This window comes from Thamnophis elegans, chromosome 4 (assembly GCF_009769535.1).
Source record: "Thamnophis elegans isolate rThaEle1 chromosome 4, rThaEle1.pri, whole genome shotgun sequence".
In the NCBI taxonomy this organism is placed as follows: domain Eukaryota; kingdom Metazoa; phylum Chordata; class Lepidosauria; order Squamata; family Colubridae; genus Thamnophis; species Thamnophis elegans.
Window position 1 is genome coordinate 23,945 of NC_045544.1, and position 21,091 is coordinate 45,035.

General features: G+C 40.9%; 1 long non-coding RNA gene and 1 pseudogene across 1 annotated transcript; both read left to right on the forward strand.

Annotated features, from left to right (window-relative positions):
• Positions 1 to 674: 674 nt before the first annotated feature.
• On the forward strand, positions 675 to 7,837 carry LOC116508475. Its single transcript, XR_004255344.1, has 3 exons — positions 675 to 760; positions 1,459 to 1,934; positions 7,023 to 7,837. It is a non-coding gene; the product is annotated as an uncharacterized LOC116508475 (long non-coding RNA).
• A 146-nt stretch (positions 7,838 to 7,983) lies between these two features.
• LOC116507176 lies at positions 7,984 to 8,854 on the forward strand (annotated as a pseudogene).
• Positions 8,855 to 21,091: the final 12,237 nt, after the last annotated feature.

Genomic DNA, 21,091 nt, shown 5'->3' on the forward strand with positions numbered 1-21,091 from the left:
GGGGAGTGTTAGAGGGAGGAAAGGAAAGTTGGAGGGGGAAGATGGGGTGTATGGAGGATGGAAGTGTCAGGTGGGGTTGTGATTGATGAGTTGTGTTTTCTTTTTTATTTTGTTTTATTTCTTTTCTTATAGCAAATATCCAGTATATAAGTGACTGTAAAATGGAATGGGAAAATGAATAAAATATATTTGAAAAAAGAAAAAAAGAAAAAAAGAATAAATAACATCTGGTGAATGCCTGACCTTGACTCCGTAGTTAGAAGACAACTGAGAAAATTTGAGAATATTCAATAGTGTGTTTTTTTTTCTTTCCTTTTGAAGAGTTACAAAAGGAACTAATTTGCAAATAACTATAGGTTACTAAAATTGACTATTGGCCCGCTGAGCTGTTGATGGAATATGACAGCGATGAACATTATGGGAGTGCCCTGGAGGCCCTGGAGGCTGAGGAAGACTCTGGGGGGTGTTCGGAGTTAGAACAGGGACTAGAGAGTCCTGTTGGCCACCAGATGGCGTCTGAGCCAGGGAGCAGTGAGGAAGAACAGGGAGAGGTTGTCCCTGACATACAAATGCGGAGGGCTGATAGGAGAAGGCAGCAGCTGTGGAAACAGACTCGCAGAGGGAAATAGGACACAAGGGGTTACTGATTGGCCCCTCCCAGAGAGCTTATGGGTGGAGCGACGACAGTGGACTTTTGCAGGAAACATCAGTTTAAGTTTGAAGAAGTCCGTGAATTCCATGAGTCTGGTTTTCCATAGAGGTAAGTTTCTGGGCTCCTAGCCAAGGGGTGGCTTATCTACTTTCATTAGTCGTGGCAGATGGACAAGCCGGCATCAGTATAACTTGGAGGCTTGGGCACAGTACGTTTCCTGCCTTTTAAAGCAGCTTCGTGCAGAAAACGTGCAGCTCACGCAACAGGTAGCTGTGCTGGCTGCCCAGGTGGCTCAGCTCCAAGTTTACGCTGCTCCACCACCGCCTTGGAGGAAATGCCCGGTTGCAGTGCCTGATGGATTCGATGGCAACCAGGCCATTTTCCCGGCTTTTTGGGGACAATGTCCCAAATTTATCAGCTTGAAAGCAGAGGATTTCCTCACTGACCGAGATAAAGTAGGGTTTATGATTAGCCTTCTCTCCAGCGGCTCCACTGCTCGTTGGGCGAACCCACTGCTGGCCCAGGCGAGTCCTTTGCTGGATGACTTCAGGGGGTTGCATGAGGACCGCATTAAGACAGGCGGCTACCCGACATCCGAAGACTCTGAATCAGGGCCAGGGTTCTTTGCAGGGATACGTCAGTGAGTTTAGTTGGGGTCTCTAATTAACAAACATTGTTAATTAATGAGCATTAACAAATATTGTGATGGTTCATTTTTACACCCCTGCAACAAACTTTCTGGAAGATTTTTGAGCTACATTTTAAAAATTATTTCACTTGATGTATGAACACTTTCCGATTGTCAGATGCTGACAGACTGAAGAATGTGCCTTGATGGACAGGTGACTCTGCACGAGTGAGCAACTTCCAGCAAAGGCCACAGTGAATTAGCTACCACCAGATGGTTGGACAAAGCAAGGAAGGCCAAAGAAAACACGACACCAAACATTTCAGGATGATCCGAAAAACATCCATCTTAAAAAAGATAACTGTAGCTACAGATTGACAACTGTGTAGCAGGCTGGTAGCAAACTAACACCAATGCCTGTGAGATCTGCGATGGCTAAGACCAGGCTAAGACCAAGCTACAACATCACAACAACAAAATTAGGGCCTGAAGGTTGAGTCCACATTTGGAAAATCTTAGAACAGATGGTTGGCAACTAGCAAGGCTGTTGGAGCACCGGAGGCCAAGGACCAGCACCCACAAAAGTGGGTTCCAAAACAGAACACTTGGTGGCTCTTGGAAAATATCTAAGATTCCTCTGGAGAAGGAAACTAGGTAAGACCTTGAGGGCAGCATGATGACATGTGATTATGAAATGTTGCAGCCAGAGTGCCTGTGGCAGGCCTTCCATTTAAAGTCAGGTACTGACTCTGCTGACGCTGAGATTGTGAGCTGTATAGTGCCATGTGGGCTCCCTTCCTCCCACCCACTTCCCCAGGGTGTCTGAGGGACTGGTTGTGAGTTATTATAGGGGATGGCAGAGCCAATGACTATGGAAGGAGGGAGGTTAGGGTGGGAGGGGGGGAAATCACCTTAATTGCTCCCATCATCTCTGGATAATTGGAGGAACTAAATCCCCGGATGGTCCAAAGTAGCTTCATGAACTCTTGCCAAAATCGCAAGATGAACTGAACACAGTGCTCAGTCGTGAGCTCTTGAGCAAATGTCTGAGGTGAGACGGAAGGCAACTATTTACTCTTTATTAATGGTAACTCACAACAACTAGGTAAAAGGCAAGGCAGTCTCTGTCTGACAGCTATTTATACTGTAGCTATCAGATGGGTGACCAATCAGATAGCTGCAATTCTCCCGCCAGCAGGAAGGTATGTCGCGGCTAATGGGAAGCACTCCCACAGTCGATGACATGGGCCGGTTGTATCTGCGAGGACTCAACACTCCCCCCTGGATCACGCATGCGTAATCACACAGGTAGGTGGGACATCAGCTCCACCCTGAACGTCTCAGTTCCTGGATGGCTATTGCAGGAGGAGGATGTTCCCACTTATCGAGGGCAGGATTTGGAGACTGCGCACCAGTGGCTTCTGGAGACTCTACCCCTGACAGTCTGCCTGCTTTTTCGGGTTGAGTTGTCCGCCGAGAACACTTTGGGTGGGGGCCTCATTTTGGGTGGTGCACTGCAGGGCTGGTAGGCAGCACCTGGTATTTCAGTGAGGGAAGAGTGGGCCGGGCAGCGTGAGTGGTTGAGTGTGGAGTGGCAGCGCAGGTGGTTGATGTGACGCCGCCAGTCTCATCTGTCACTTAGCCAGACCCTGTAAGAACAGGGCCCAGTCACATGCATGATCCACCTGGGTACCCATTTTGGGTCGCCTGTGAAACTCAGGGCAAACATCCCATTGCCCACGTTGAAACTCTAGGGGTACTCGCAGCCCTCATGGGGTGTGTCTGCTGCATAGGTAGGGTGCAGCTGATCTAACTTTGTGCAGCCACTGCCCCATTAAGAGTTCTGCTAGGACTTGTTTCTGTGCTAAATTCAGACTATAAAATCTTCACTTCAATATTGACAGAAAGACTTAAAAAGTTATTTAAATAATTTTATTCACCCTGATCAAAATGGGTTTCTGCCAGAGACAAATTAAAGATAACATGAGAATAATTCTGGATACTTTGGAATATGATGAGGCACGCCCTGAAAAACAAATGGCCTTGATATTTTTAGATGCAGAGAAATCCTTTGACAACGTGAATTGGCAATTTATGTTACTACAGTTGGAGCAGATGGGATTTGGTAAGAAATTCATTCAAGCCATGGAAGCTATATAGCAATAGCAGTAGAGTTATATACCGCTTCATAGGGCTTTCAGCCCTCTCTAAGCGGTTTACAGAGTCAGCATATTGCCCCCAACAATCTGGGTCCTCATTTTACCCACCTCGGAAGGATGGAAGGCTGAGTCAACCCTGAGCCGGTGAGATTTGAACCGCTGAACTGCTGATCTAGCAGTAGCCTGCAGTGCTGCATTAAACCACTGCGCCACCTTGGCTCCTATATATCATAAACAATCAGCAAAGATAATGATACATGGAGAATTGACAGATTATATTGATATAAGGAAAGGGACAAGATAAGGTTGCCCACTGCCACCTCTGTTGTTTGTGTTAACATTAGAAGTCTAAAATACAAATGTTAGAGAAGAAAAAGATATAAAAGGAATGAAAATTAAGAATACAAACTGCAAGCGTTCGCAGATGATCTGGTTTTCATCTTAGGGGACCCTTTAGAAACAGCACTTAAATTGGTAGAAAAGAGGAATATGGAATAGTAGCAGGGCCTGAAAATAAATAAAGATAAAATGAAGATTTTGACAAAGAATTTATGTTAGTAAGACAAAAGGAAGAATTGGTGGAAGCTTTGAAGATACAGGTCACAAATAAGGTTAAGTATTTGGGGATATGTTTGACAGCAAGATGCAGTTCACTTAAAGAGAATTATCATCATAAACTCAAACAGATAGTGACAGACCTGGCAAAATGGGAAAAATTACTATCACTAATAGGGAGAATATCAATAATTAAGATGAATATACTACCTAGGATTTTATATTTGTTCCAGACAATTCCAATTAGATTAGGAAAATATTTTGAAGATCTAAATAAAATAGTGTTGAAGTATATTTGGCAGGGAAAGAAAATGAGAATAAAATTAAAACTGTTGCAATATGCTAGAACAAGAGGAGGATTTGGTCTGCCTAACTGGGAGTTATACTACCAGGCAACAAACTTGATGTGGGCTAAGGAATGGATAACGCTAAGAAATTATAGATTATTGACATTAGAATGACATGATTTGTTGTTGGGATGGCACGCTTTCTTATGGTACAAGGGAATTAAAACACAGGGGTATTTCAGAAGACATTATATACGTAAGGCTTTGTTATTAAACTGGGAAAAGAATAAAAAGCATCATTATTTCAAAATTCCAGTATCAACTACTGAAGCATTTTCATATCCAATAACATAAAAAGGAACTAACAGTTAGATATGGTGAAATACTAAATGCAAAGGGTGAACTTAAATCTATGTGAGAACCGAAAGAACAAGGTATAAGGAATGAATTGGTTTTCATATGTGCAAATACATTCTAGATATGATAAAGATTTTAAAATAGAAGGCTTTTATGACAAATTGACTGATTTATATAAAATCCTGACAGGTACTGATGAAAAGGTGATTTAAAAACTATATGGATATTTATTAGAAGTTAAACTAGAAGAACAAGTTAAAGAAACAATGATTGCTTGGGAAGGGAAATTTTGGATATGGGCTTGATTTAGAGAAACGGCAAAAATTGTGGTTTCAAAATTACAAAATGACAATGTCAACAGCATGTGAAGAAAATTTGTATAAGATGTTTTACAGATGGCACTTACCCCCGGACGAGAATAGCAAGAATGTTTAAGAATCAAAAACAAATGTTGGAAATGTCATCAGATACCAAGCTCATATTACCATATGTGATGGACGTGTGCAGAAGCTACAAAATATTGGACTACATCCACACATGGTTGGAAAAAAATGATAGAAAAACATATTGACTTTAAACAAGATATTTTTATTGGGGATTTTACCAGAAACATATAGTAGAGAATTGAAATATTTGTTTGTAAATGTGTTAACAGTGGCCAAAATTGTATTTGCTAAAAACTGGAAAAATGAGAAAATAACACAGGAGGAAGTTATTCATAAAATAACGGTATGTGCTGAAAGAGTAAATTGACATTTGAAATTAGAGAACAAGATGATTACCAATTTTATAAGATATGGGATTTATTTTACCAATGGTTAGACAAAAAATATGGAAATGAAATATGACTGAGAATTTTACAATACAAAGACAATGGAATGACACAGAATATAAAAATGTACTATTATTGAATGGATTTAGGAGGATGTAATGAATTGTTATAATATAAATTAATTCAAAATTTAGAATATCTCGTATAAAGTGAACGAAAAAAAAAAGATTAATAATGATAATAATGTAGACATATACTGTATTAGATTGATATGAAATTTTATATAAATTGTTAAGTGAGGGCTATGGAGAGGATGCACAAAAGTTTTATAACCAACAGACAAGCTGGATGCAAGAAGATATTTTTATGTTTTATTTGTGTAAGTTTGTCTTTAAAAAAAAAATTCTTTGAAAAAAAAAAGAGTTCTGCTGGGCTTTTTACTAATGGCTTGACAAGGAGTCATGTGTTGAGCTAAGAGGTACGTGGTAATTTTGGTGGCCCAATTTCCAGTGCCCATTCGGCCCAAGGCTTGTTTGGTCAAGCAGACAGCCCGTTTGACCTGTCCATTACTGGCCAGGTGTCAAGGTGGGCCAGAAACATTTGGAAGGTGGCTGATGTCAATTGGGGCCTGTTGTTGGACACCAGTGTATCCAACAGACCGTGGGTTGTAGCTTCAGACGTGATGGATGCCATGGGTGTGAGTTCTACCCACTTGGAGAAGGCATCCACCATGACCAATATGGTCTGCCCCTGGAAAGGTCCTGTGAAATCCACATGAATTCGGGACCACAGTCCATCTCCCACTCTCTCGCTGAGGCGGTGGCTGGAGCCGGTCTGGACAGTTGGCAGGGTTTCCCACCCAATCCACAATGGCCTCATCCATGTTGGGCCACCGCATAGCCGCAGCCCATTGCCTTAATCCGTACTATGTCTGGGAGGCCCTCATGGAGACGGACAAGGACTTGGCAGTGCAGTTCGGTGGGCATGATGACCCTACTTCCCCATAGCAGACAAAACTAAGCTCCAATCGCCTCCTATAGTATGGCAGGAACTCTGGTAGTACCTGGCCTTGTGGCCACCCCCTGCAGACCCAGTCCAGTCCAAAGAATCCTTAATGAGGACCTGATAGGTCGGGGAGGGGTCCACAACTACTGTAGAAAGTGTACAGCGGCTTAAGGCGTCTGAATACCTGTGGGGTACACCACAACATATGAATATGCCGCCAGAAAAACTGTCCGTGACATGCGCCGGGACGGAATGGGCAGAGTTGGCCGATCACCAGCCAATATGCCTAATAGTGGCTTGTGATCAGTTTATTAAGTGGAAATGTCGGCCATAGAGGCAGTAATGAAATTGCTTCACTCCTGCAATGGCAGCTAATGCCTCCTTATCGATCTGGCTGTAATTACGCTCAGCCTTCGATAATGTGCGGGAGACGTAAGCGATAGGACTCTCGGTGCCATTAGGGCAGACATGACTTAACACCGTCCCACAGACAGTTTCAGGGATTTCTGAGCTACATGTTGCCTATGAAGATATTTTGTACCACACAGAAGTCTGTTGGCCGAGTCGAGGGAGAGTTTTGAAATGTTTCTATGACTTACTTCCACAGGTTTCTGCTTTTCTGATTTCACAAAACAGATAAATACCGGAGCAAAAAAAAAAATGATGAATGGCACCTTGCCTTTCTGACAGAAGTGAGAGAGCTACTCGGCAGTTTGAATGTGCAACTTCAAGGAAAGGGGAAGCTCATCTGAGACATGCTTTCACGTGTGAAGGCATTTGAGGTAACATTGGACCTCCTCATTAAACAAGTGAAGGCCATCTCCCAACTACTCAAAAGCCGTTGGCTGAAAAAAACCAACATTTGCATTCCCAAACAAAAAGTGTGCGGATTCACTGGAAATGTTGCAAGGGGAGTTTTTCAGATTTAAAGACCTTTGTGCTCATGAACAGGACATTCTGCTTTTGCATAACCCATTTTCTCTTGACGTCAAAATTGTTGATCCAATTTGCCAGATGGAACTGGCTGAACTATAGAATTGTGACTCTCTGAAAGACACATTCAAGTCAAGCAGCCTTACTGATGTCTATGCATCCGTCCCCTTCTAAAACAGACGTTTAGTTCAAGGAACCAGGCACTCAAAACGGTAACCATCTTTGGCAACACCCGTCGTCTGTGAACAGACTTTTTCCAGAATGAAACTGAAATCTCCAACCAGATCCAGACTGATGAACATTGGCATCACTTGTTACGACTGGCAGAGACAAGTACGAAACAGGACATTGACTTTCTCATCGACTAAAACCAGGCCCCCACTTCCCATTGAATTAGTAGTATATTTACGTTGGTTAAAATTGTTCATTTTAAATATTGTATTATTTCATGTTTTTTTGCGCTACAAATAAAAGTATGTGCAGTATTCATAGAAATTTGTTCATGTTTTTTTCAAACTATAGTCCAGCCCCCACAGCCTGGGGGACCATTATTCCTCCTTAATTACACCGGGTTATCAGCTACTGTAGTTAGAGATAAATAACATCACTCAGAACGCTAACAACCTATCTTCAGAATGTTACTGACAAGACTGCAAGGAGTATCAATCCTACTTCAATCAGAACTGAAAAAGCTTATTGGGCGAGAAGTAAAATGTTTTCATGGGGAAAACAAAAACAAGTCCAGTTGCCTTTTGGAAACCATCATGACCAGATGATTGAGAATCCCCATAGACATACTGCCCTTGTGGAAAATAAAACAATGTCTTTCTAGTATTAATGGAACTTACATCAATGTTACAGGGGTGGAAACCTGGGCAAGACTTCTACTCTTTGGAACTGAAAAAAAAACACATCCTAACTTTGTTTACAAAGTGGGAGGTTACATTTACATCGTTGTGTTTATAGCCAATATTGTCAGGCAAATCAAAGAGATGTGAGGCAAGAAATTAGCAAACAGCCTGTTAATGTGTGGTGGTTAGGTACCATCCCTTCCAATCACTCAGGTTTTGATTCATATTTTCAAATACATCCCACGTATTAATCAAGAGGAATCATGGTTATGAACCACGGTCTATGTAAAGTCCAGTTGAAAATAGCTCATTGGTGGTTTCGGATAATGTAATGTCATGTTCCTGTTCTACAAGATTTGGACCTCATGGAAGATGCGAGTCCATCTCCTTACTTGGCTGGATTAGGAGATGATCAGTTCAAGGGTATTGAAATGTCCGTCTTAAATAAGGACGAGAGAAGCAGAATTTGGTTCCGTTGAAGTTTCAACCAACTACTTGAAAGACTTAGCTATCGATGACGTTTGAAAATAGTGACACTTCAATGTTTGATTCAGACTTTGCCTGCCCCTCACCAACTCCTTCAACAATAAAAACGTTGAGGACATTCCCTTCTTGCAACTCAATATTGAGAAGTGATATCAGTGATCTGCTTTAGGACCTCTTTCCAGAGCACGATACCATAGTCTTTCGAGACTGAAGGATGCCAATGGATATCACTGATCTAGACCACACGACATAAAAGTTCTCAGGACCCTACCAGAATCTCCAAGTCCAAAGATGTTTTCCTAAGCTGCCATAAAACACTGCTTTGAAAATAACCCACAAAAGGGAAGAAACGTTAAAATGTTGGGCCTAAATGGCAGCTACAATCACTTTAATGGTTACCAAAAATTAATTAACACACATCCAAAAGTTACATAAAATGAGAGTATTAAATCAATTGTGCAATCTTTTTAGGGTATACATACATACGCATTTTACTTAACATGCAGCTTTTAATGTGTGTGAAATCTTTGCAGAATAGTAACTTTCCTAAGGGAAACATTATCTTTTCTGAACGTTAAAACACCCCATAATTTTAATTTGCATTGGTGGTTTTTCTCCTCCTTCAAGTAATGTTTAACATCCACATGAAGCCACTGGGAGAGATCATCTGTCTGCATGGAACTATTACCAATGATACTCTTCTGTACATTTTTGCTCAAGCAAAATTAAGCAATGTCCTCTGACAGACCTCTCTTGGTTTCTGTTTGGTAATATTCTCCACATGGGCCTCCTTTGAAGAGCACCCGGAAGCTTCAGTTGGTTCAGATTGCAGTAGAAGGCATAGCTTGGCACAAATCTAGTGCAAATGCCATCTCTTTTACAGGAGTTCCCAATTTGTTTCTCAATCCAATTCAAGATGCTGGTTATTCATTTTAAACATGGTTTGGAACTAGATTATTTGAAGGATTTCAAGGCAACAAGCGAGCAAATGACAAGATGTTGACTTCAGTCAAAAGCCCAGTGCCTCATTATTGGAATCTGACTGTATGTTGTCGCTGGATGAGTGGAAGGTTACTGGTTTTGTTCTGTTCTTAGAACAGGAGGGTAAGGAAGTGGGAGAGCCAGGCTTAAAGCTAACAGGTTTATTTCTAACAAGATTGCCAAACAAGGCAGCTCACAAGCATGTTCTTTCAACTAACAGCAACAGCCGAGACCCTGTTTGACAACTCCTTTTATACCTGCTGTCAAACAGGTGAGCAATCAGGAACAAGCATAGTTCCCCCCTGGGAAAAACAGACCAGAGGGAGAACTCCGGACACAACAGATTTTTAAAAAACTTTTGTTTATTTATACTGTGCTTTTAATGCTTGTAAATCACCCAGATTCGCTCTAAATAGAAAGCCATATAAATTTCTCAAATTAAACTGCTGAGCAGGGAAGGCCTCAGTAGCAAGAGAATTTAATCTGCGCATAGACTGCGCCTTTTCATTATTGGAAGCAACTTTGCCATTGGCTTTGTGCTTAGTGAATTCCTGCTTCATTTCAACCTTGCTCTGTTCCTGACCGTCTCTCTGGCTTCTCCCTCTGTACTTTGCAGTTACAAACTATCTTGATTGGATAGTCTGACTCAGATTACACTCCTCAGGTCTAGTACAGCAGTCTGCAACCTTTGTGGCTCTGCAGCCCGGTTGGGAGGGGGGAAGAGGGGGACTGGCCCACAAGAGTGATGGGCCAGGACCAGTGCAGGTGCAAGCAGCAGCCCTTGAGCAAGTGGCGGGCCAGCTCGCCTTTGTGCGAGCACCCGTTGGAATTCTCGAACGCGGTTGCTGGAGGAAGCTGCAAGCTGGAATTCTCGAACGCGGTTGCGAGTTCGATTTTGGTTTTTTTGAAGGAATTTGTGTATTTCTTTTGGACGGTGGAAGTTGAGCTATGGCCTCTGGCCAGCCACTCAACGTGACCCAATTCTGAATATTCCAAAGCCCGGTAATGGGAGATTGGGGACCCCTGCACTCTAGGAAGTTGTACATATGCACTTTCTCCTGCTTTCCCAACTCCTTTGTTGCCTCCCTCTGCCTGTCTCCTGCCATCTCTTTGATAAGCTTGAGTGCCAACCTATTGCTCCTCTTGCACACTGCTTGCTACACCCAGTCACTCATGCCCTAGTCTTCTGTCTTAATTATTGCAATGAACTCTATGGAGAGTGGGACCCAGGGGGACAATATACCATGGAGGAGGACCTTCTGCGGTACATCATCCCTGCAAAAATAAGACATTTTTTGAAAGATCCTGAGGACAATTTCCAACAATCTCAGGAGATTACAAAGCTAATGAATAGTAGTTTGGCTGCCCAAGACAGCTAGTCCTGTTTGGCTCATGCTCACACACTTCTCAAGGTAAGCACCACAGGGGATGAACTAACTCTGCCCCAGAAAGATGAGTGGATGTCTTGCAGCAGTACCCGAGGCCCTCTCCTTCCACCAAAGAAAGCAGCCTCACAGAGTCGCAACTGGGAAGGACCTGTGGCAGCAGGATTCTAACCATCTGCATGAAGCATCAATTTGTCTCCCCACTGAAGCCTTTTATCTATATACATAGAACTTGTATTTAAACTCCATATGGGCAGCAGCGAAGATGAGTGACAGGAGCTCAACATCATGCAGCGCTAGGGGCTCTTTTAATTGTTGGAGGAATTGGCCACTAGATACCTGCAGAACCCAAACCATTTGAAGCTAAGCCAATAGAACAACTTTTTTATGGTGCCCAGCTGGGCTTTTTCCAATTTTACCATTAGGACTTGTTCAATCCTTTGGAGGAGGAAATTGGACTGCAAATTGTAAAAACAATTAAATACCTAGGGATCTGATTGACAGCAAGGTTAGGCTATTCAACAATAAAGGAGGATAATTATTTTTAAAAAATGATGGAAAAAAACAAGATTTGGAAGATTGGAGGAAACAAACTAACATTGGTGGGCAAAATTGCCACAATCAAAATGAACATACTCCCAAAATGGCTATACCTCTTTCAAACAATTCCCATAAAACTAGATCAATTTTTTTTTAATGAACTAAGTAAAATAATTAAATTTGCATGGGAAGGGAAAAAACCCAAAATAAGTCTTAAATCACTATAGGATAACCAAACTAGAGGTGGCTTTGGACTCCCTGATTGGGAGTTATAGTATCACGCAGCTGCCTTGCTATGCATCAAAAAATGGGTACTCCTTACCAATAAAAGGATACTTACTCCAGAAGGATATGATTTACATACCGGGTGGGGCATAGATATTTTTGGGAGAGAAAAAGCACAAAATATTTGCATTTCCAAAGTCATACAATTAGAGGAGCATTATTACAAGTATGGAGGAAAATCAGGTTAAAGTATTATATTATGATACCGGGATGGCTATCGACTATGGAAGCAGTGATATATATTCAAACACATTAGACACAGCCAAGATGAGAAGATGTAACCAACTGCTAGATAATCAAGGTAATTGGAAAATGAATCAAGAACCGAAAGAACAGAGCATATTCATTGATTGGTGGCCATACTTACAATTACAGACAAGAGGAATTGAACAATTACCAATTGATAAGGTATTATAAGGTAGAGAGGATAAAGTTATAATCAAAATATATGCCTACTTATTAAATTTTGAAAGGAAAGAGGAAATAGTTAAAGGAAACATGATAGCTTGGACAAGGAATTTTGGCTATAGTATTCAATAAGGGGATTGGGAATAGTTGTGGACAAAAAATTACAAATTAACAATGTTGGCCTCATACAAAGTAAATTTATATAAAATGTTTTAACGTTGGCATCTAGCAACGGCAAGATTGGCAAAAATTTACCCAAATTTGAGCCCCCAATGCTGGAAATGTAAACACAAATATGGTTCATAATTCCACATGTGGTGGACTTGTCCGGAAGTGAGGAAATATTGGAATAAATTAAGAACCTGGTTGCAAGAAATAACAGGCCTTCAAATTCAATTTAAACTAGAGATGTTTTTGTTAGGGATAATTAGAGGAATGTTTCCAAAGGAAATTGATTATATAATAATACCTATACTGACAGTAGCAATAATATACGCTCAAAACTGGAAATTAGATAGCATACCTTCCAAAAACATAATTAAAAAAATAATGAACAGAAATGGTCAAATTAACTTTTAAACTGCAAGATAAAGAAGGTGTGTGTGTGTGTGTGTGTGTGTGTGTGTGTGTGTGTGTGTGTGTGTGTGTAAAATATAAGGTTATAGGAATTATAAATGTAAAGAGGAAATAGCAAATGTAAAATGAATGGAAAGTATGTATGACGATAAACAAAATGGGATATGCCTATGTCTTAGGATTGGGAAGAATGGATATAAATGTGCGTTTTTGTTTTGTTTCATAAAAAGCTTAATAAAAATTATATATAAAAAAGGACTTGTTCAATCCTACTGCATTTGCCCCAGCAGAAGATGCTGCAGACCCAATCAGCCAAAGAAGTTTGGCTGAAGAGTGTCTAGTAACTACATGCAAGATGGATGTTACTGTTATAAGCCAGAGGAAGAATTTGCTTCTGGTGGCTAATACTACATATTCGATTGGCTGAGCGAAGTTGACTGTTCTATTACACATTTTGGTGCTGTGAGCAACGTGTCCTAATGCAAGGCCAAGATTCACATCAGAAATGGAAACGTTATAAAGATCAACGAGCATTCCCATTGTCCCTCATCAGCAAATATGGAAATGGCAAGATTCATGACTGGGATGAGAGATTGAGCTAAAGAGCCACTGAAAGGAATATCCCAAGTTACTCCTACCTATCTGGCCAATGTGAGCCCAGGGGTCTATGTTGCCATACCTGCAAATTACAAGATTGCCAAAATAGTTTTTCACAGAGGTGAAACTAAATTCGGAAAGCACCTTCAGACCCAGACAGCTTGGATGACCTCGTATTACCCAAGGAATAAAAGATCTATTCACCAATAGTGTAGAAGACCCATTCTTGGCAATTTCAGGGAGGGATCTAGGAGGATCCCAATATTTGGCAGAAGTACTTATTTGTACATTCTACAGTCATCTGGTCATCTAGCACTTTTACAATTGCTTCCAAAATCTTTGCTAAGGTTTATGCGACCTTGCAAAGTACAAGGGTGTTATGCACTATATGAACTGGATGAAATTAGTGAACAAGACATTAGAAAATACTTAATAGAACAGAAACTTCAACTACTGCAACGTGCTCTACATGGGGCTGCCCTTGAAGAGCATTCGGAGACTTCAGCTTGTCCAGAATGCAGCTGCGCGAGCGATCATCGGTGCAACTCGGTTCACCCACGTAACATCTATCCTCCGCGAGCTGCACTGGCTGCCTATTGGTCTCCGGATACGCTTCAAGGCGCTAGTCGTCATTTATAAAGCCCTTCATGGTATTGGACCTGGGTACTTGAGAGACCGCCTGCTGCCAATTACCTCCCAAAGACCCGTCAGATCTCACAGGGTCGGCCTCCTCCGGGTTCCGTCCACCAGCCAATGCCACCTGGCTACTACCCGGGGGAGAGCTTTTTCTGTGGCTGCTCCGACCCTCTGGAACGAACTCCCCGTGGAGATTCGAACCCTCACCACCCTCCAGGCCTTCCACAAAGCCCTTAAAACCTGGCTGTTCCGACAGGCCTGGGGCTAAAGAGCTGTTGCCCCCGTCTCGAATGGTATGACTGTAGTGTGTTTTTAAATCATGTATTGTTATGTTTCGTCTTTTATTTTCTGTCTGTACCCCCCTTCCCTGATTTGAATTGTGAGCCGCCCTGAGTCCCCTTCGGGGGAAAAGGGCAGCATATAAATATAATAAAATCAAATCAATCAAATCAGCCTTGTCGGAGGAGATGAGAGATGCTTGATAAAGAAATCACCAAGAGGAATTGAAAAAGGCCATTCAAAAACAAAAAAACAATAAAGCACCTGGTCTGGATGGGCTTCCGTCGGAAATCTATAAAAAATTCCAAAACACTTTAGAAGACAAACTATTAGAATTATTTAATGAGGTACTACAAAAAGGCAAGGTCCCAAAATCCTGGGGGGAAGCTTTCATCACCCTAATAATACCAAAAGAAGAGGTGGATAACAGTAAAATTCAAAACTAGACACCTATATCCTTGCTAAACGCAGATTACAAAATTTTTATATCAATTTTGGTGGAAAGATTAAAAATAATATTAAATCAAAACATTCATTCGGATCAAAACGGTTTTCTCCCTAAAAGATACATTCGGAATAACACAAGAATAATAATTAACACTCTGGAATTCTATGAAGCAAGATCTGAGAAACAATTAGCATTAATTTTTGTCGATGCGCAGAAAGCATTCGATAATTTAGACTGGAAATTTTTAATTACACAACTAAAAATGATGAAATTTGGCGACAAATTTATTAAGATTATAGAAACCATATACTCACAGCAATCGGCAAATATCATAATTAATGGAGAACTGACGGAGAGGGTACAGATTGGAAAGGGTGTCAGACAAGGTTGTCCGCTTTCCCCATTATTATTTATTATGTCGCTAGAGGTACTCCTGAACCAGGTAAGACTAAATCAGGAAATTAGGGGTTTGACCATTAAAAAACAACAATATAAAACACAGGCCTTTGCGGATGACATGGTCTTTATTGTTGAAGACCCTCTAACCTCAGGACCGAAATTAATGAAAGACATTGAGGACTTTGGGCGTGTGGCCAGACTAAAAATAAGTAAGGAAAAAACAAAAATAATTATAAAAAACTTCCCCCAAAAACCGATAGAAGAACTAGAAAAAGTAATGGAAATTAAGGTAACCAAAAAAGTCAAATACTTAAGAGATTTGGCTATCCGCGAAATGTTCTTCCATAAAAGATAACTATAATTATTACGAAACATTCAAAAAGATTTTAAAAATTGGTCGAAGCTACAAATATCGTTGATGGGAAGAATCTCAGTAATTAAGATGAATGTCTTGCCAAAAATACTTTATTTATTTCAAACGGCACCGGTTAAATTAGGAGGAAAATTTTACAATGACTTGGATAAAACGGTACGAAACTTTGTGTGGAACGGCAAAAAGCCCAGAATTAAATATAAATATCTCCAAGATAAAAGAGCACAAGGTGGAATGGGTCTACCAGAATGGAAGACTTACCACCAAGCAGCAACAACAATGTGGATAAAGGAGTGGGTAACATTAACCAATAAAAGAATTCTAACTATAGGAGGTTACGACTTGCAATGGGGGTGGCACAATTATTTATGGAGTGAGGGAAACAAAGTCCACAGCTACTTTAAAAGACATATCTAAGAGGGGCACTGATAAATGATTGGCTTGAAATTAGAAGGAAATTCTATATCCAATTACCCAAATGGATATCCCCGACGGAAGCCCTGATATACCCAAATCTGATAAACTTCGACAAAAATGTCATTTATAAACAATTGTTAGATAACCAAAATAGATTAAACTCAAGGGAAAACTTGGCTGAAATGGGAATAAATATTGACTGGTGGCCATACTTTCAAATACAAAATAAGTAGAAATCAGATCTAGCACAATTTGGCTTCCAGGACAGGGACCAGGAATTGGATAAAATTCTAATAGGACCAGACGAGAAATTAATCTCGAAAATATATAATTGTTTGCTAACTCGAAAGATGGAAACAGAAAGAGTGAAAGAAGTCATGGTAACCTGGGCCCAGAATATTGGCCACACAATTAAGTTAGATGATTGGGAAAGGGTATGGGAGTGGAACTTGAAATTGACGATGTCAACGGCCTACAAAGAAAACGTATATAAAATGTTTTACCGCTGTCATCTCTCTCCGACAAGACTGGCAAAAATTTCCACAAAATCATCGGCCAAATGCTGGAAATGTAAAGTAACACTGGGCACATACTACCACATGTGGTTGGAAGTCATTCTTTTTTGGCTTTCCTTTTATTCCTTTCTTACACTTTCACCTTTTCTTTCCTTTGAGCCTTTTTTCAAATTTTTTTATTCGTTAACCCTTAGCTTTGAATTTTTTTGATGTATAAAGGATCAAATACTCAGTCATTATAATAATACATTCCTTAGAAAAATTATATCAAGATTTCCAATGAAATCCACTGGGAGACATCTCATCTAAGAAAGTGTTTATTGATAGAAGAGAATATTTGTAGCTCAGGATTAAACTGGGGGGGGGGGTCAGTAGCAGTAGTAGCAGTAGACTTATATACCGCTTCATAGGCCTTTCAGGCCTCTCTAAGCGGTTTACAGAGAGTCAGCATATCGCCCCCAACAACAATCTGGGTCCTCATTTTACCCACCTCGGAAGGATGGAAGGCTGAGTCAACCCTGAGCCGGTGAGATTTGAACCGCTGACCTGCTGATCTAGCAGTAGCCTGCAGTGCTGCATTTAACCACTGCGCCACCTTGGGTCCTTTGGTGCTCTATAAAGCTTGGTTTTCTTGCAGATGTTTCATTACCAAATTAGGTATCATCATCAGTACTAGAGTTTGCTCTTATTTTCATATACTGGTGGCTTATCCTGTTGCTTCAATGTTTTGATTGGTGCTGGGTCTCTACAGCCTCAGGCAGAGAAAGGCTATTATCTGCACCCCTCCCTCAAATGTTCTTTAAAATAGCGTCTCCCAGCATTCCTTTAGGAACCTCCAACATGCAGACTGTGGTTACTCATCTTAAGATGAATCTTCTTTACCTGGAGCTTCAAAATTTGCTGTTTGCTTGGAAGTTGTGTAGCTAAGTCAATCTACATTCAATGTACATCTGACTTTGGGGCAGTGGTGGGCTGCAGGCGGTATGCCCCGGTACGGGCACACTGGGGCCTACATGGAGCACCGGATACCATTCTGGTACATTGCTCCGGATATACCCCACCCACCCGAGCACCTTACCAGTCTTTTTAAGTCTTCGGTGCATCTACACATGACACATAGAGCCTGTGCGACGCTCCGCTGAGCAGCTGGAGCATCACAGAGGCGCTAAGACGCATGTGCACATTCATGTGAATACCGCTCTTTGGAGAAGAGAAAACGATTTAAAAACTCTGCCAATACTTGTGGGAATATACAAGGGCGGAAGAGCAGGTAAAGGAAACTATGCTAGCATGGAGTAGGAATTGGGTTATAAGAGATTTGGACAATTTGCAAGACTTATGGGAAAGAAATAGAGAGTTAACCCCAGCCACCTCGTGTAAAGAAAACGTATACAAGATGTTCTATAGGTGGCACATCCCACCCATAACATTAGCTAAAATTAATGAACACTCATCGCCAGGATGTTGGAAATGTAATGTTGTGCTAGAAACCTTTTACCATATGTGGTGGGAGTGCTCGGAAGCCAGGGCCTTTTGGCACCAGATAGGAAAATGGTTGGAAGAGATGTTAAATCAAAGGATAAAGTTGAGGCCAGAACTATTTCTATTAAGAGATCACAAAAGAAACCTAGCAAAGGTGGATTGTATTTAATGTTGCATATTTTAACAGCAGCAAGACTGGTCTTCGCACAGAACTGGAAAAACAAAGATTTCACCCAGAACAAGAAATAATAGACGTGTGCAGAAATGGACAGGCTGACTCTCGAGTTCAAAGACAAGGGTGAGACTTCAGAATACCATGAAATCTAGGACAAATGTAACGAGGGGAAAAGGTCAGGACAGAAAAACAGAACTCGAAAATATGGTATTAATATTGTACAATAGGTAGGAATTGGATATGTATATGTACTGATAGTAAATATAACAAAGGGGATTAATGGGTAGGTAATGTGACTGACTGCACGTGCCTATGGAACGGATATAAACTGTTATTGCTGCAAGATCAAAAAACTATGGAAATGACTGTCAGAAATGTTGCACTATGTCCAACGTTTTTACCTAATAAAAATGTTTTAAAAAAAGATAACAGAAACGTGATGAAATTAATAAAGGGGAGACACTTTTTCAATTTGGCGTTAAATGCAAAACAAGCAAAACTAACCAAAATGAAATGTTAAATTCAGAACAATGTGAGACAATGTAAAACGAAGGTCAGAATCTCACGAGGCCAGTTTGGATTTTTAAGAAAAATCCGAGGAAGTAAATTCTCGATTTAAAGATTTAGAGAAACAATTGAATGTTAGTGATGAGAGTACTTCACTGTCTACAAAATCTGGACATGGCGGACATAGTGAAGAGTAGGTGTCAAATACTGGAATTGATATTGGGCATCCTACTGAACACAGTAGAACTTGCTTCTGAATAAAAATGAGAGACCGCCTCCTGCCAATTACCTCCCTGCGACCAATAAGATCGCATAGATTAGGCCTCCTCCGAGTTCCATCCGCCAGTCAGTGCCGACTGGCAACTACACGGAGGAGAGCCTTTTCAGTAGTAGCTCCGACCCTTTGGAACGATCTCCCCGTGGAGATTCGTACCCTCACCACCGTCCAGACCTTCCGCACAGCCCTTAAGATCTGGCTAGCCCGTCAGGCCTGGGGACAAAGATTATGATCTGTCCCCACCCGAATGATGAATGTTGTTTACTATTTTACTCTTATGTATTGTTTGCGTTTATTGTCTTGTACCCTCCCTTCCCTATTTTATGTAAGCCGCCCTGAGTCCCCTCAGGGAAAAGGGCGGCCTATAAATATTAATAAAATCACTAAAAAAAAAATCACTAAAAAAAAATGAATAGGATTGAACTGAGCACATTCTGGTTAATACTCTACAATTTCTCAGTTAACCAGATATTTGATGCTGAGCAAACCAATTTAAATTATATACATTTTTGTGACTCTCTAGGACCGTGGCAGCAAATCTGTGGCATGTGTTTCAGAGGAGGCACTCAACGGTCCTCTCTGTGGTCATACACACCATCGGCCCAGGACAAGAGTTCACCAGAGTTTGTTACTTGGAAGCCAAAGGGACGCAGGGCCGGCTCCCCTCCCCCTCTCCACACCCCTGAGGACGTTTCTTTTACACATGCAAGAGATGTTTCTTCCATCAATGCACTGCTTTCAGGGGAATGAACCAGAATATTCTCTTCCATGCCTTCAGTAGCTACTATCCAAAGTGTAATTCTGATAGGAGCCGTGTTGCACCATCCCAGATGTAAGCTTACTGGGCTTGCTTGGACTACTTGCCAAAGCTTTATCCAACTAATACCTCAGACTCTGCAGGCCTGCTGCCTTATTAAAAGTCATGACAGTACAATTAAAAAGATTGAGCATGGATGGTTTTGTTTGGAAGGGTTGCCAGGAGAAAGTCTCTTCTCTCAAAAAAGAACATGGCAGCACAGCTGAGGTTTGCAAACCTCTGAAAAAATTAGGAAGACTTCTATGACATTGTCCTTTGGACAGAAGAGACCAAAGATGTGTGGCCATAATGGAGTGCCACATTTGACAAAACCCCAAACACAGCAGCCTATTAGGAACATTTCATACCAACCATCAAACTCATTGGTGGAGGGTTGATGATTTGGGCTTGCTTTACAGCCACAGGACCTTGGCACCTTGCAGTCATTGAGTCAGCCATGAACTCCTCAGTATATCAAAAATGTTCTAGAGTCAAATGTGAGGCCACCTGTCAAACAGCTAAAGCTTGGCTAATACTGGGTCATACAACAGGAAAATGATCCCAGCCATCAAATCTACAACAGAATGGCTGAAGAAGAATCGAGCTGTTGCAATAGGCCAGTCAATGTCCAGACCTCAACCCAACTGAAATGCTGTGGAAAGACCCTCAAGGGAGCTATGTATAATGAAATATCCCCCACCTCAATGAACTGAAGCATTTTCATCAAAATGGAACCAATCACCCTATTTCCCATAGAAATAATCCATTCAGTGGATTATGTGATTCCATATCAGCACTAATCAGTATTTTTTGTGCTGCTTTACAAGTTTATAAGAATTTACAGGAAAATAAGAATTTAATAGAATTAGAAATGCTAAATTCTAAACTATTTGAAATACTACCACATTGCAAGTGGATATTATACTTACACAGTTATTACCGCAAGCCAATGTTCTTGATAAGTGCCCTGAGTTGAGTCAGACGTTAAACAGTCCTCAATTCTCCACTCAGTTGTGTAAAGCAATTTAAAAAATGAAATGACAAGACTATCATTAGCAGTAGTTGCTGGGTTTACAGCTGCAGTTGCCAGTACCAGATTAATTTGTTCAATATTGACCCCTAAAAGGCAACAATTGTAACCTAAAGGCTGAATTTTATACCAACTGTGTATATAACATGAAATATTGACTTGTTCCAGCCTTAGAAACTGACTCTTCACCTTCTACCAGACACCTCACCCAGAACCTTGTCTGAGAAACTTATAACCATACTGTATTGTATAAATGTATTAAACATTTTTCAATTTTCCAAAAATCTCAAAGACAAAAAT